The sequence below is a fragment of the Eschrichtius robustus genome, chromosome 19 (genome assembly GCF_028021215.1).
Source record: "Eschrichtius robustus isolate mEscRob2 chromosome 19, mEscRob2.pri, whole genome shotgun sequence".
NCBI classification, from domain to species: domain Eukaryota; kingdom Metazoa; phylum Chordata; class Mammalia; order Artiodactyla; family Eschrichtiidae; genus Eschrichtius; species Eschrichtius robustus.
In genome coordinates, this window is record NC_090842.1 from 27856396 (window position 1) to 27872691 (window position 16296).

Consider the following 16296-nt stretch of genomic DNA (forward strand, 5'->3'; position numbering starts at 1 on the left):
GCTACCCCGTGGTGTGCTACGAAAGCACGTCTCAGGACACAAGTACAAAACTGACAAGTGAGCATGCAAAAAAGACTCCTGGCACCCGTTCCTAAAGCTCGGTGAAGTGTCCGCTTGCTCTCTCTTGGTGCGCTTCTGTGGGGAACGTGAGGATATGTGGACAGTAGGATCACATGGGGATTCTCTGCTAAGTGTGTGGGCAGGAGGAGGGATGAGCTGCCGGTCCTGAGTTCCAGACTATACCGTTCTGAAGGTCTTAGGTGGCTGGGTTTGCCAAGTTCTTATGCCCCATTTTATTTTATTTTTTTATTTTACTATTATTTTTTTATTTATTTAATTTTTTTTAATTTTTGGTTGCGTTGAGTCTTCGTTTCTGTGCGAGGGCTTTCTCTAGTTGCGGCAAGCGGGGGCCACTCTTCATCGCGGTGTGCGGGCCTCTCACTATCGCGGCCTCTCTTGTTGTGGAGCACAGGCTCCAGACGCGCAGGCTCAGTAATTGTGGCTCACGGGCCTAGTTGCTCCGCGGCATATGGGATCTTCCCAAACCAGGGCTTGAACCCGTGTCCCCTGCATTGGCAGGCAGATTCTCAACCACTGCGCCACCAGGGAAGCCCTTATGCCCCATTTTAATGGGGACAGAGATACCTGTAAAATGTTCAGTCGCATATTTTGGAATTGACTCATTTCTCCAGTGGAAAGATATTTCTTTTTTTTTGGCCATGTGTGGATCTTATTTATTTCTTATGGAATGGTATTTCTGATATCCCTGCACTACTTGTAGGGAGTGAATATTCATTCCCAAGGGTTGTGCTCACTTTGGTCCGTGTGCTGGCAGTTGAGTGGGGGAGGGGAGATGCTCTACACCCAAAGCTCTACACCAGTCCTCACGCCCAGGAAATCCCAGCAACCTCAAGTAAGAGAAATGGAGAAGCTGGAGCTTCCTTAGGCAGCTGAGCCTCAGAGGGGCCACTGGCCTTCCCTGTGGGATTTGGACATTAGCTTTGTCCCATTCTACTCCCCTTGCCCGAGGAAACTGTTGAGGCCTGAAGGGTGCTTCAGGGCATCACCCATTCCCCAGGAGGCTGAGCTCAGCTGGTGTGGGGACCCATGGTGGCTGCCACCCTCCCCTCCCGTTGGTGGCTCCATGGGCCTCAGAGGCACCAGTTTCCTGCCTTATTTGTGAAACCATATAAAAGAAAAAATTTGTTTCTTTCTCTACTCACACAATATTTCTGACACCAACCAATTTTCCAACACCAGTTGGGTGTCCTACCATTCAGTTCTGATACTATCTACCTGGCGTTAGCATCAGATTCCACAGGTTAAGGGCTCAGTTCCACAAGACTTCCCACCCCGCAACTCAGAGGGCAATTGCAAGTAGTGGGTCCTCAGGTTACCCACACTTCTGTCTGACTGAGCTACAAATTGGGAATTCTCCTGACCCACTCCTCAGGTTTGATAATTTGCTGTGATGGCTCACCCCTGTGGAGTTGGGGTGCACCACCTTCCCAGTACACTGGATGTGTTCACCAGTCTAAAAGCTCCCCAAACCCTGTACTTCAGGGATTTTTATGGAGGCTTCATCATGTAGGTGTGATTCATGATTAACTCAGTCTCTACCCCCTCTCTCCTCCCCAGAGGATGGGGAGGGGGGCTGAAAGTTCCGAGCTTCTGATTATGGCTTGATCTTTCAGGTAACAGCTCCCATCCAGGAACCCACCAAGAGTCACTTCATTAGAACAAAAGACATTCCTATCACCCAGAAAATTCCAAGGAGTTTAGACCTCTGTGTCAGGAACTGAGGTCAAAGACCAAATATCAGAACAAAAGGTGTTCCTGGCACCCTTATTGCTTAGGAAATTACAAAGGTTTTAGGAGCTCTGGCCAGGAGCTGGGGATAAAGACCAAAATAGGTATTTCTTCCTATATCGCAATATCGCACTGTAACAAGGAAGGAGTTCAGGGCTGTGCGAATCCTCGTGGAGACGAAGGGAGCCAGGCTGCAGTTTCCTAGGTTGGCAGACCTGTAGAAAGTGAAGTGGATTGAAAATTCGTGCTAATATGGTAACCACTAGCCACCTGTGTCTATTTAAATTAAATGTTAATTAATTTTAAATAAATTTAAAATTCGGTTCTTCTCTCATACTAGCCACGTTTCAAGTGCTCTGTAGCTACATGTGGCTAATGGCCACCATGTTGGGCAGTGCAGATACAGGAAGTTTTGATTGGACAGTGCTGTCTTAAATGCTTGCATTAAACAAAATAAGATTTTATCACCACTACCAAAAAATGTTTAATGTAATATAATCACTTCCTTAAAAATGGATCTGAGCAGGCTTTTCAGACATTAATGTGCATAGGAGTCATCTAGGGATTTTGTTAAAATGCAGGTTCTGATCCAGCAGATCTGGTATGAGGCCCTAAGTTCAGCATTTCTAATAAGGTCACAGGTTGTGCTAATGCTTCCGATCCATGGACCACCCTTTGACCTGCAAGGGATTGTAGGATTAGTTACAAACACTTAGGGTGCGTTTTAGGTGATGAGCCTCGGGAGTGGGATGCAAGTTCAAAATTATATGAGTGATGAGCATCATTTCACTCCTGACCTTGGTCCCTGACCTTAGCCACTGTGTAACCTCATTCAGACATGAAAGGCTGAGGGTGGGAGGGCGTGGGAGGGCGAAGTGCCACCTGCCAGACGAAGGTGTATTGACACGCCAGCTCTCTCTCTCGAGTTTGCTTAGGGAGGGGCTAGCCTGAAAGCGTGGCTTTGAGAGCCCTTGTGACCAAGACCTGCAGGGAGAAAGCAACGATCTGTCAGGCTGCCTCAGGAAAGGGACGCAGGGACAATGGGGTGTCTGCAGAGGGAGGAGGAGCCGCAGGTGGGAGTGGGGGGCCGAGGTGAACTTCGAGTGGCCCCAGGGCAGAGTGGCACAGGTACAGAGGGGGCCGTCCAGAGAGAGAAGCAGCAGCCCCAAAAGTAGTGGGGAAATGTGCACTGAGGCTGGCGCTCATGTGACACAGCCCTGCCTTGGGGACTCAGAGCTCTCTCGGGGCCCTCCCCAGCCCAGTCACACCTCCCCTTGTCCTTTGGCTGAGCTGGGCTTGGCTGAGGTGTCACTGCTCAGAGTGAGGCCTATCCAGCTCAGTTCAACTCCGGGGTCCAAGAGAGCCCCCCATCTCCTCCAGCTGAGGGTGGCTCTGCCCTCTCACTGAGTCGCCCTCACCAGGGGGTCTGTTCCTGGGAGAAGTACCGTTAGAGGTGGTTGTGTGAGCAGGTAAAAGGTGTAACTTCCAGTCTCTGCGTTTTGTTGGAGGCGCGGGGGGGGATCGAGGAAGGCTCTGTGGAGGAGGACTTTGTGTGGCCAGGAGGCCAAAGGAGGAAAGGCGGTCCAGGCGGAGGGAACAGTGGGAGCAAAGGCCCAGAAGTGGGAACTCCAGCTTCCTGCTGCAATGACAGCATGCAGTTCCTTTACGCCTGACTTGCAAGCAGCAACCTCAGGCTGGGGGCCCAGTCCTGGCCACAGGTGGGCTGGGCTGGGGGCCCAGTCCTGGCCACAGGTGGGCTGGGCTGGGGGAGGCAGCCGTCCTTCAGCTCCCTTCTTTCACCTCCTGCTCCTGGGGAAGAGGACTTCACTCCGGGGGGAAGGCAACCCTGGATGCTGGATGCCGGGGTGGGGCAGGCCCCTCACACCACGCCCCCGGCCCCGGCCTCCAGCTCGGTGGGTGGGGTTCCATTCCCCACGCCTAATCCCTTGCAGCTGTTGTCCCCCCCCAGGAAAGACAGTTGTGCTGGAGGGAAGGGAAATAGTTATTTTGAGTTGGTCACTGGCTTCTGACCAGGAGAGGTAGATGGCCCTGTCCGGGCCTGGCAGTGGGGTGGGTGAGCAGGACCAGAGCCACGATTAATTACAGGGGGTGTTGGGGAGGAGGACATGGTCCCCACCAAGATGGGGGCCGTAGAGGAGAGTGATGGACCAGGGAGGAAGCAGGCCCCAGACGGGGGATGCAAAAACGGAGCCCATGTCCTGAGTGTACTCTGGATTTGGCTGGAGAGGATGGGGAAGGTGGACACAGCCTCCCCAAAATAGGCCCCTGTGCCACAGGAGTCCCTGTGACCGAGATGGGGGCTGTGGGGGGAGAGGTCTCCCACTGAATGAGCTTTCTGTAAGGGACTGGGCTGGCTGGTCACCGTCCCCTCTCTTCCAGGCAGGCCCTCTCCAGCACTGCCCTCCCAGCAGAAAGCAAGTCTGGTGGAGACCAGATGCTCTGGGGCATCTGCCCTACCCGCCTGCGGGGTCATTGTAGGGCAGTGAGATGAATGGATGTGCCCACTCTGGGCCTGGAAAAGCCAAGTGGCCAGTGATTAAGCCCTCCCCTGTAGCGTGTGCCAGTGTGGGCTTGAATCCTGGCTCTATTGCTTACCGGCGCTGCAAACTCAGCTACAGTTCACCTCACTGGGCCTTCCCATTTTACAGCAACAGGAATTACAGTAGCGATGTGCACCTCATAGTGCTGTGGCTGGGGTTCGCTGAGAGAATGAGGGGACCGTGCTTAGGGCAAGACCCAGCACTCCGGGCGGGAGTTGTCAGGGTGACGGTCTTTGTCCTCGGTTCATCAGCCTCATGGGTGTCATTGTGGCTGGCCTCCTTCTGGCCCAGGTGTGTCTGCCTGCTTAGAGAGGTTCCATGGAGAGGAGAAATGAAAACATCTTCATCAGGGAGGAAGACGGAGGCTTCCAGAAATGTGGGGAGGAGAGAGGAGCCCATTCGACTGTGTGCCCGAGAGGCCAGAGCCCACATCCGTTTTCTTCCCTGCCGTATCCTCAGCACCTAGGACAGTGCCCGGCACAGGTTTAGTGCTCAGAGCAAATTTTTTGCATAAAGGAATGAACAGATTTTTTAGTGAATTATTGGCTGCCTGGGATGTGGACCCTGGGCCCCTGGCTGAAGGCAACTGGATGATGAATTCTTGGGCTGGCCAGTGACCCAGGACATGGCCATCAGGTCCCTCTGTCTGGAATCTGAACAGGGAAATAGAGCCCCTGTTAGCAGTAGGGGCTAGGGAAATGGAAGTGAGAAGTGGGCCCAACAGAGCAGGGGTGGAGTCAGCCCTTCCATGAGGGAGGCGACCCTTGGGGAGAGAGTGGTACCTCCTCCCTCTCCCAGGTATTCCTCCATCTCCTCAGCCACCTTAAGTGGCCAGAGTGGGGAAGTTCGAAAGAGAAGAAGGCAGTGCTCCCTGGGGACTACCCCCCATCCTAGAGACCCTCCATCATGAGGAGCTCATTCCCCTCATTCACAGTCCCCTTCACTGAGCAAACACTGAGCTCCTGCTGTGTACGGGCCATAGTGCTGGGATCTGGGGCTGAACCACAGCCCTACAGAGTGGCTTCTACGATGGGTAGAAACACAGAGAGGGCCTCATAGCCCCGGCTTCATGGGGGCAGAAGGAGAGGGAGCACTTCTTGGAGGAAGCTGTGTCTACTGTTTGTACGGAGAGCTGAGGGATGGGCACAGGTTGGCCAGGAAAGAGAAAGGGGCGATGACCTTCCAGGCAGAAGGGACAGCATGGGCGAAGACTGGATAGAGCCTGGCCAGTTTGAGGAACTGCGAGAAGTTCCACGTGGCTGGGGTGGGGTGAGAGATGGGGCAAGAGGGCGCACTGGATGGGGTCTCCACTCCGGGGTCCGAGCCTGCCTGTGCCAGAGCATCCGACCCGGCACTGTGACGGACAGCTGCACCTGAGCGGCTTGTCCTCGAAGCAGAGCCAAGTGCGAGGCCTGGGGTGGGAAGAGCTGGGCCCCGTCTCTTTCTGCCCCAGGCCTTCACTGCTCCTCCCTGGGACGATTTCCCCATCTGCACAGTGAAGGACCCAGCTTGCTGTCCCCTAAGGCCCTGTCTCTGGCTCGGAGGGGCCTTGGGGGACACTGTTGGCTCATGGGGATGGAGTGGTAAGATGAAGGGGGGCAGGAAGGCAGTCTGGAGGGGTCAGGCAGCCCCACGTTTGGCCTTTATAAGGAAGTCCCTTTTTCAGGGACCTCTGTTAGCATCACTCAGGTCCTTGGATCAGGATTGAAAGAGATGGATTCCAATGGCTCCTGGCCTGAAAGGCTTTGCTCTTCCCTGGGGAGACTGTCCCCATCCACAGAGCAGGCCCCAGGCCCCAGGCCCCCTGGCCCTCCACTCCCTGATTTTTGGTGTTTCTGTCACTTGAAGCTGCTCCAAGTTGGAGCGCGCAAGAGTTGATGTGATACCTCTTGAGTGCTGAGAAGCCAGCACCTAGGGGCAACCCTGGGCTGCCTGGCTTTTCAGGGATGGCTGACTCATGGCTTTGGCAGCCCCGAGCTCAGCCTTTTCCTCCAGCCGGGGACTGAGGGAACCAAGCCTTTCTCTGGAGTCCTTCCCACCCCTAGCTTCCTGCCAGCTTCAGGCCTTTGCAGAGGGGTCTGTGGCTTTACAGTCCGGTCCCAGGAGCCCTTTCTGCACATTTTCCCCTGTGGTCCTCACAGACACACCTGCCGAGCAGGTGTTACTGCCCCACTTTACACAGGGTGGGAGAGGTGGGGGGGCACTAAATTTCCAGAAGCAGTAGGAGCCCTGCCTAATGATGCACAGCTGGGCAGGGTCAGACTTGCAGGGGTGAGGTGCAGGGGAGTGGTGGAGCTGCTCCCCTGTTCTCACAGGCACAGAGCTCTGCTTGAGGACCTGGCATTGGGCCCCCGTTGGACCTGTAAGGGAGGGATTGGGCCGTCCGAACATTCTCTGAGGGCTGAGCCCTTCTCTCTGCCCTTCTTTCCTTGGGGTCCCTCCAGGCAGGGTCCCAGTGCGTGAGGGTGGCTGTCACAGGGAGATAGGGAACTATGGGTTAAAGGCATGGCTTTTGGGGTCAGAAAGCCTTGAATCTGAATCCCAGTTCCACTTTTTAAAAAAATATTATTTATTTATTTGTATTGGCTGCACCGTGTCTTAGTTGCAGCGTGTGGACTCAGCTGCATCATGTGGACTTCTTAGTTGCCGTACGTGGGCTCTTAGTTGTGGCATGCGGGATCTAGTTCCCCAACCAGGGATCGAACCTGGGGCCCCTGCATTGGGAGTGTGGAGTCTTACCCACTGGACCACCAGGGAAGTCCCTCAGTTCCACTTCTTTTTCACTACATAACTTGAGAAGTATCCCTCAGTTCCGGATCGAGAACCATTGTGCCTCCCTCTCAGGGTAGGAGAAAGGGGAAGTGAAATGATCTATACCTTCATTCAAAGAAATATTCATTGAGCACTTACTGTGTGTCAGGCACTGGGACAAGAGATAAATGAAAAATGAATGTAAGTTTCCTCACCAAACTCACATTCCAGCTGGGGAGACTGACAAAAAAAAAAAAAATACAGACATAACAAATGACGTGGTAGGCTGGAAGGTGAGGAGGTGGGATAAGGGGAAGTAGAGCTAGCCCAGAGGGGCAGAGGAGGAGAGGTCAAAGTGGGCGTCTCTGAGGTGATGAGCAGTGCAGACACAGGGAACAGTGTTCTAGGTGGAAGGAACAGCATTGCAAAGTTCCTGCCTGGGCTGTGCAAAGTGACTCAAGAAGCAGTGAAAGCAGAGTGGGTGAGAGGTAGAGTAGGTGAGAATGTGGTCAGTGAGACTGGGTGGCAGGAGAGCTGCCCCTCCTCTGTGACCAATTCCACAGGAATTCACTCCTCCGCAGCTGTGAAAGGTCAGGGCCTATGTGGACACAGGACACGACAGCTCTAACCTCGCTTCCGCATGCTGCAGTTTGAGTGTCTCCTCTCTCTTTTCCTGCCATCACATGGCTTCTTCCTCAGGTCCTTGGGCCCAGAGGCCTCCCCCAGTATGGCCTGTGACCCTCCTCCCCGCAGGACAGAGAGCCCCCCAGCTGCCTGTTACTGCCTCCTGTTTGGGGAGGGCACTGTGTCTGCTCTGGCCAGTCTCAGGGAGCATCACAAAGACTCCTTTCACCAGAGGGCATTGTAGGGGGACTGGGAGGGGATGCGGTGCCCTCCTGCCCGTGGGCATAAAGACCCCCTTTCTCTTCTGCTGCGTCAGCCCTCTCTCGGCTGGCAGGCAGGGGGGCCGCATGCAGGGAGATTCTTGTCTTCCTTTTAAAGTACAGGCGAGACTGGGGCCAGGCCAGACAATGGTGGTGATTTACAATCTGCTGGGCTGCTGGGCTGTAGGGCTGCCTGCTGGGGTGGCACTGACCAGCCAGGAGTGCCTGGCATAGGGAGCCCTGCCCTGCTGAGTCTGGGCCTGCCCGCTTAGGACCCCACAGTGGGAGCCCCGACTTACAAGCTGTAAAGTGCAGGGGTTGTGCTGGTAATTTCAGAGCCCCCGAGCTCTGCTTTTCTGGGGTGCTGCCTCAACTGGCCTCATCTTGGGTCTGTTAGCTCCTGGCTAGTCTTTACCTCGATTTCTCAGCCCTAACCCATGTCAGGTCCCTCGCACTGCAGCTCCGACATTCTGTGCTGGACAGAGGCCTCCCTTTGGAGGGAGACAGGCAGGAAGTGGGGAGCATGCAGGGGCTGCACAGGTATGGTGAGAGCCTGGGGGAGCACTGGGGGAGGAGGGGCAGGCTGAGGAGCTGGTGGAACAGCTTGGGGAGATGCCTGCAGGACAGCTGGATCCGTGGCAGGGGAGTGCTGGAAAGTCAAGGGGAGAGAGGGACGGGGAGGGGGGAGCAAAGGAGGGAGAGAGGAGAAGAGAGAGGGGAAGAAGCAGCAAAGGAGAAAGCCAAGGAAAGTGAAAGTGAGAGAGCGCCCAGGACAGAGAGGGAGAGACACGCACACACAAGAGAGAAAAGAGAGAACAAGAAGTGATTCAGAGGAAGAGAGAGGGAGGACACACAGGAGGGGGGAAAGCGGGGGTGGGGGAGGGGGAGAGTAGGGAGGAAAGAAAGGATGAGGGAGAGCTAGGCCAGAGCCACGCGGAGCAGAGAGCAGAGCAGGTGAAAAGCCAGAGAACTTCTCCCCAGTCCTCACCGGCCTCGCCTTCTCACTGCCCGGCCCACGCCCTGCACCCTCACCCCAGGCCTTGCTGGCCAGGCAGGGAGGCAGGGGCATGGCAGTTGCTAGTCTGTCCTCCACCGGGGATGATCCGGCTGGACATAAGCAGGAACTTTTTGATGAAGAGCAGAACAGGCCCCCAAGGGAAGTGCCCCCCTCATTGGAGTCCTGGCCTTTCTGAGGCAGAGGACTGACCATCATGACCCCTCAAAGGGTGTGGGCTGCACCGTTTTATTCTGACTTGACCCAATGTGGAGGAGGGTGGTTTTCTGACCGTCTGCCTCGGTTTCCCTCTATGAGGCAGAGAGGTGGTCAGGGGTCTGGGCTCCCGGATGGGGTTGGGGCCAGGCTCTGGGGCCAAGCTGGGCTGGTGAAGTCACAATGCATCTGCCCAGGTGGGTCTTGGGACCGTCTCCTTTCCACCCCCAGCCTTTGTTCCAGGAAAAGGCAGCTGGGGGAGGGGGTGGAAGGCAGAAGTGTTTCCAGGGAAAAATGGATCCTTCCATGGAACAGGCAGCCACTTCACCCCTCCATCCCCATCCTATCCCCCTCCTGCCACCAGCGCCATTCCTTCCTTCCTCCCCTCCTGGCAGGAGGAGCCCAGCAGTGGGAAACACCATGCTCTGCTCCCGTCTCCCACCTCAGCAGTGCTGAGCCCAGGGTGGCCTTGCAGAGGGGGCGGGGGTGCATGTGAGTGTGTGTGCGTGTGAGTGTACACGTGTGCACACACGCACGGCCTGGCCAGCATCGCCTGCAGCCATGGAGGTGGGAGAGGCAGGGTGCATCAAAGGGAGAGGCAGCCTGAACTGAGCACCTGGAGCCTCAGTTTTGTCATCTGAAGTATGGGCACTAGCCTTGTCCTGCTTCCCTAACAGGGCTGATGTAGGGATGACAGAGCCACGGTGGGGTAGCGGGAACATGTCCCTGAGGGCCCTGGGTACCCGTTGCCCTCATGCCGACCCTTGAGGCAGGTGCTGATATTACTGTCCCCCTTTCCCAGTGAGGAGCCTGAGGCTCGGAGATGTAAATGGCCCACAGGGGGCAAGTGGCTGCCCTGAGACTGGAGCCCAGGTCTGACTGATGCAGCTATTGACAAGGTCCCTGGGTGCCTCTTCCTCCATCCTGGGCTTTGAGGCTCCTTGTCCCACCCCTTGAAGAGCTGCCTCTCCCCAGGGACCGGGGGCCCTTCCTGACTTAGGGACTTTCGGCAGGTTGTTCCAGCCCAAAGAATCCCCGCATGCCACCTGGTCCAACTCGTTGTCATTAATTTGAGGAGCCTGAGGCCCAGGGGCCCAGAGCTTCAGGTTGCAAAGCACAGGGGGCGGAGCTGGGATTCCAGCTTCCTGCCTGGTGGTCCCCACTGTGGGCTGTTTTTCTCTCTTCCTTCCTTTAAGCATGAACCGGTTCCTGGAGGGGTTATCAACACAGGCGCACTCCCCTTCCTCACTCTCTTCTGCCTGGCCCAAACCCCACCACATTTCCCTGCCCTCCCCAAACACAGGGCTCAGCAGGGTAGGGATGCTGAGTGAAGCCTCTGGACACCCTTCCTGGTCCCACCCCTTTCCAGCACGTGAACTCCTCCTCCCGCAGGCTGCTCAAAGGGAGCCAGCTCTTCTCCAGACCCCAGCTCTGTACCCTGACCCCCTCGTCATGGCCTAAACACCATGGCCTTTGGTTGGATGACTGAGGCCCCTGAGACCAGCTCCTTGGTTGGTCAGCCTGGGGACCACCCTCACCACCGCCACTACCACCATCAGGGGACAGGAAGCAGCCAGAACCGGGCCCCTTCCCCAGTATCACCTTTTTCCTGAGTCCAAGTCTGGGGAGGCTTCCAAGAGGAGGAGGGATTTAGGGAGCTGCTTACCCATCTAGAAGTGACTTGTGTAGGGATGGTGCCCAAGGCAGAGAGAGGAGTGGAAGGTGGACAGGGCTGGGGAGAGGTCCAGAACATCCTTGGCACAGAGGCCTGCGGCCCTCCTAGAGCCTGCTGGACGCACAGCCGGGCCGACCAACACGACCCAGGGGAGGGAGGTGGGACGCAGCCAGAGGAGATGAGGCCCAGGGGCACAGACACCAGGCCTGCTGGGAAGGCACTGGGGCAGGGGGTGACCCCCACATACCCGGGCTCAGGCCACAGAGTCAGTACCAGCCCTGAAGCTGCTGCCCTCCCTGAGTTCAGCAGTATGTCACCTGTCACGTCTGTCTTTGGGTGCCCAGTTCTGGGCTCTGGGGTGCCTCAGATGCCACACCTGCTGTGGGCAGCTCCCACTTGGTGGGATACTCCCTGCTGCAGGCGCTGTTCATGTCCGCCCAGATCCCCGGGCTGGTGCTCCCATCCCTGAGCTGCTGTGCTGTTGGCTGCTCTCAGCTCACCCCCTCCAGGGGCTGCCCTTGGCTGACGGGAGCCGCATCACCTGGAGATGCTCGGGAGGTTATGAGCAGTGACTGACCAACATGGGCGGTTAGCAGGCAGGTCCCTTGGCCTCTGGAGTCCACAATGTCTTTGGTACCGTTCACAATCTGGAGTCCTCGGGGATCAGGCTGAGGCAAGATTTCTCCTGAAACCACACCCTGTTTGGCGTCTTTCTCTGCCCTATTCTCTGCTTCCCTCACTTTCACATGGATTGAGGATCTCAGTAAACCACTTGCATAAAAATTGCATCTCAGGCTCTGCTTCTAGAGAACTTGATCTCAGATACCCACAGAATTGACCTGGTGGCCTCTCCTATAGAATGGTACCAGGGCTGGGGAAGGGGAATATGGGGGGCCAGTCTTAGGGGCACAGGAAAGCCTCCCTGAAGAGGTGACATTAGAATCAGGGCCTTGAAGGTTGAGTAAGAATTGTTGAGCTGAACAGTGTCTGCTTCATTTGATAAATCTTGCCTGATTAAATTGCTCAGGACATGAGAGGCCAGAGGCACAACAAAAGCAAAGGCCCTGGGGCAGGAAAAGGCAGGTCATGTTCAAAGGAGAGAGTGGACCTGTGGCTGGAGCGGTGGGGCGTGGCAGCGAGGTAGGAGATGAGACAAGAAAGGAAGTTAGGGCCTGGGCAGAGGGCTGCCGTCACCATGCTGCATGCTCACGTCACCCAGCCCCGCACAGCGCTCATGGCTGATGGACTGTCAGACTCTTGCTGAGCCCAGATAGAGCCTCAGAAGCCTCATGCTGTGCCTGGCAGGCTCTATCAATCTACTGAATTAGCACGTGAGGTGACACCCATTTACTGTCCCTACCCCAGAGAAAGGCCAGGCTGGGCCGTCATGGGATGTGTGGGCCAAGCCCAGAGGCCTGTGGAGAATGGCCCGAGTACAGTAGGGACCTCCCCAGGGAAGCGGCCATTGTGGCCCATAAATAGGTTAGGTGGCCAGGAAACAGGAAATCCTGACAATACAATGAAGCCTGGGGCACAGGGGTTTCCTCCGGGCTGAGGGCTGGACCGAGGATGCTTCTTAGGCCAAAGGCCTTGCTGAAGCAAGACACCCTGACCACTGGCCTCAAATGCCTGACTTTTCCCACAGTCCTCAGGGGGACTCTGGGAACCACCCTCCCCCGACCCGGCCCAGCCAAGGGCAGCTCAGGACAGGCCAGCACATGTCAGGACTGGCAGTGGAACCCCGAGGGAAGAGGGGTGACCAGCTCGCTCCCAGCTGAGCTTGGAACCAGGTGGTGGTGATGGGAGCAGCTGGGGCAGCCAGACCAGGGGCCAGAGGCCAGGCCAGGGGGACTCCCTCAGGATCAGAAGGTACTTCTGCCAGGCGCTCTGACCCAAGGAGCCGGCACGTCTCTAAGCCGGTGTCGGTGGGCCTGTCTCTGCCCTGGGCTCCGCAAGGGCATAGCAAGCACCAGGCTGACCCTACCTGGACCCCAACAATGGAGGAAAATGAGTCCCTCATTAGAGAACCAGGCAGCCTATAAAACCACATCCCAGAAGAATTTTATTAAGAAAAGCAAATAACAAAACATGATGTCCTATAGGATCCCTATTTTGTTAAAATGCACACAAACGTAAAAATCTGTGTGTGTGTGCGTGTGTATGTTTGCGTGCCCGTGCATGTGCACAGAGGAGACAGGAAAGAGGACCAACAGAATGTCAACGGGTGTCAGGGGATTTTTATTTCTTCCTTGTTCTTTTCTGAACATTCTAATTTTTCTACTATGAACTTTGTAACCCTAAAAAAAAAATCAAAACAAAACACTCAAATCCTGCAATACCTGTTTTCTTTTAAGTAAAACGTTTACTAAGAGTTTTTAGAGAAGTGGGGAAATGTTGATAATCCAAGCTGAGGGGAAAACAGGATACAACATTGTATACAACGTATGTAAAGGACAAGAAGCTCAGGGCAGGAAGGGAACAGGAAGGAAGCACGCGGGGTGTCAGGGCCGATGGCTTTGCAGGGGCACCACCGTGGGTCCACCCACCTGCAGTGTGAGAAACCCCACACTTTTGTGCCCACTGTATCCCTAGTCTTTAACATTTTTGGCAATCCAGAGTGTGGAAGATAGAGTCTTGTAATTTGATCCCAGGGGTGGAAGATAGAGTCTCATAATTTACACATCCCTGATTATTGAGCCTCTTTCCCCCAAAAAACATTTTATTATGAAAATTTTCAACATACAGAAAAGTAGAAAGAGTTGTACAGTGAACACCCATTTACCCATCATGTAGGTTCTGCAATTTACATTTTACTGGACTTGCTTTAGCACATATCAATCTACCCATCCATCCATCAGTCTTTATTTTTTGATACATTTCAGAGCAAGTTACAGGCGTCACTATACTTCATCCTAAACACTCAAGCATGTATATCATTAACTAGAGTTCAATCTTTGTCTATCGCTCTCCCCTCTCACCTCTATGTAAAATTTACACATGGTGATGCAAAACTCTTAGGTGTATCGTTTGATTGGTTATGACAAATGCATACACTTGTGTAACCCAGACCTTATATTATGATATATTGTAGAACGTGACCCCCAGAAAACTCTCTCTTGTCCCTACCTAGTCAATCTCTGCTCTGACTCCTCAGAGGCAATCACCATTCTTATGTTTTCATCAGAGATTAATTTTGGCTGTTCTGGAACTTCCTATAAATGGGATCATAGAGCCCATACTAGTTTGTGTTTGGCTTCTTTCATTCAACATTATGTCTTGTGAGATTCATCTATGTCATTGCAATAGTTAGTTACTTTTTATTGTTGAATACTGTTCCACTGTATGGACATGCAAATACCCATACAATATTCATTGAATGTATATTGTATGGATATACAAATGGATAGCCAGTTGTATGGATACATTTCATACATGGATAAGGATACACTGTATGGATAGTTCTCTTGTTGATGGATACCTGGGCTGCTTAAACTTTTCCTTATTATAAATAAAGCTGCTATGAACATTCATATGCAAATATTTTGTGAACACATGCTTTCATTGCTCTTGGATAAATTCCTAGGAATGCAATTGATCCGGTTGCTTTTCATGTTTGTTAAACACTTGAATTTTTCTTTTGCCTATTTTTTGGTCTTTTTCTCATTGATTTGTAGGAACTCTTAAATTATTAGTGATGGACCCTAGGGATGCAAAAAAATTTACTATAGTCCCTTGCCCTCAAATTGCTCAGAGTTTAGCAGTCATGGACACAGTTAGGATGTGATATGGTAGCTGCTATGCATTCATTTATGTCTTTGTAAGTCTGATCATGCCACTTCTCTGCTCAAAACCCGGCCATGGCTCCACTTCACTCAGGGTCAAAGCCAGCAAGACCCTACGTGGTCTCACACGATCTGGTTCCCTAGGCTCTGACCTCACTCCTACCACTTTCCCTGTGCAGTCTGCTTCAGCAGCTCCAGCTCCTTGGCGGTCCATAAGCCACCAAATCCCCACCCCAGGGCTTTTGTCCTTGAGAGTCTCTCTCCCTGGAACATTCTTCCCCACCCCAGATTTCCACAAGATTTGCTTCCTGTGTTAGTTTCCTAGGGCTTCCATAACAAATTACCACAAATTTGGTTACTTAACATAAATTCATTCTCTAACAGCTCTGCAAAAACCTTTTTCCCCATTAAGCTTCCATTCAGAGGTTCTGGAGACTAGGACGTAGACATATCTTTTTGGGGCTACCATTCAACCTACTGCACTTCCTAATCTTCTTCAGGTCCTTGCTCAAATTTTACTTTCTCCGAAAGACTTTCCCTGGACATTTAATTAATTAATTTATTTATTTATTTATTGCCACACCGTGCGGCTTGCAGGATCTTAATTCCCCAACCAGGGATCGAACCCGGGCCCCGGCAGTGAAAACACCGAGTCCTAACCGCCAGGAAATTCCCATCCCTGGACACATTATTTAAAGTTACACACACACACACACACACACACACACACACACACACACCATTCCAGCTCTCCTAATCCTCCTTCTCTGCTTGATTTTTCTCTCTAGTCCTTACTTGCAGGTATACCATGTGTAGTTTACTTTACATGTAGATCTTTATTGTCTGTTCCCCTATTAGGATGTAAGCTCCATGAAGACAGAGTTTTCTCTGCTCTATTCCTAACGCACAAAACAGTGCTGGGAACACAGAAGATGCTCAGTAAATAACTGTTAAATGAATGAATGAATGATCATATTGAGCACCAAGCTCTGCTTTAAATAGAAAGTTATAAACAGTAGGAGCACAGGAGGAGGGAATAAATCATTCTGTTTGGAGTCTTATCCAAGCAGGATTCACAAAAAGGGTATATTTGATCTGGACCAGGTGGGAATGGGGAGGTGTGGGATTCCCCAGAGGCAGACAGGACAGGACCTGAGAAAAATCTTTTTGGCTGCCTGTGTGGAGGGTGGTATGGAGGAAATGAGACTGAGGAGGGGGGTCTCATCTGGGACATGCAACAGGGCTCTGTGTGTGGGTGACTGCTGTGGCCCAGAAGGAAGGGTGGAGGGACCTCATTCCACAGTAGAACCAGAGGCACTAGGAGATGCATTAGCGAATGGAAGTATTGATCATGTGTTGCGATGGCTCGGGTGTGGGGAAACGGGCGCTCTGACACACTGTTGGTGGCATTGTGAATTGGGGCAACCTCAGTGGGGGCAATTTGATGACTTTAAAATGCACATGGACTTCCCTGGTGGCGCAGTGGTTAAGAATCTGCCTGCCAATGCAGGGGAAAACGCGTTCGAGCCCTGGTCTGGGAAGATCCCACATGCTGCGGAGCAACTAAGCCTGTGCACCACAACTACTGAGCCTGCGTGCCACAACTACTGAAGCCTTCGCGCCT